Below are 981 nucleotides of genomic sequence, written 5' to 3' on the forward strand. Positions count from 1 at the left end.
CTCTTCTTAAAACAATCAACACTTGTCTATAAGCCCTTCCTCCCGCAAATCTTTAGAGCGCTAGTTAATCACCTTACCGAATGTAACACACCCCCCCTCCTTCCTTTTTTTTTTTTTTTTCTTATTTCATTTAGGACTTAAAGAAGAAGATGAAAAAGGGCAATCAAGTATATACATACCGAAGACAACGGAAGATGAGGGATCCATCACAATGAGCCAGCATCTTTTTTTGTGTGTGTGTGTGTGTTGTTTACCAGCTGACTTTGAGACACACACACACAGAGAAAGGACGGCGCATCACTCTAGGGACGAGGGTGGGAAAGAATCATGGCGGCTTGTCTGTTGTTTGTGTATACAAATGACACTGTTCGTTCTCTCTCTCGCCGATTTAAGTCAAAGGGAACACGCACATCGAGTCGGAAGGGTCACGCGAGGTCATTTGCTTTTCGGAAATGACTGTGCGGAGGTCACCCCCGGCCGAAAGAAAAAAAAAAGGCTACGGTTGAAGGTCAATGAAATCAACCGACGTCTGATCAATGTTTATGTTTTTTGCATCAAAAACATACAAATTCTGTTTTTTTTTTTTATTTGTTTCACCTTTATTGGGTTTTTTTTTTTTTTCAGATGTGACCTTGCTCCGAAACAAGCTTTCCATTGGCAAGACCGATAGTCTATATAACACTGGATTTGTTTTGGGTCATTGTAGGCCTTGGTGTACAACGTCTGTTTTTAAATGGACATATATGTCGGCTATTGTTTTACGGAGAAAAAAAAACACCTTCTAACTGTTTTTTTTTTTTTTTTTTATCCTTAGCCCCCCCCCCCCCCCCCCCCCCGTTTCGCTTTCTTTTCTAAATTTGTGTTTTTTTTTAAATATATATATACCGTTTAGGGCGTGTTATATAGAACTTGGGGATGGACGAACAAAACAAAAAATGTAGGCCAAAATGCGACACGTGCCGTGGTTCAATCGACGTGTCC

The sequence above is a fragment of the Daphnia carinata genome, chromosome 6 (genome assembly GCF_022539665.2).
Source record: "Daphnia carinata strain CSIRO-1 chromosome 6, CSIRO_AGI_Dcar_HiC_V3, whole genome shotgun sequence".
Taxonomy (NCBI): domain Eukaryota; kingdom Metazoa; phylum Arthropoda; class Branchiopoda; order Diplostraca; family Daphniidae; genus Daphnia; species Daphnia carinata.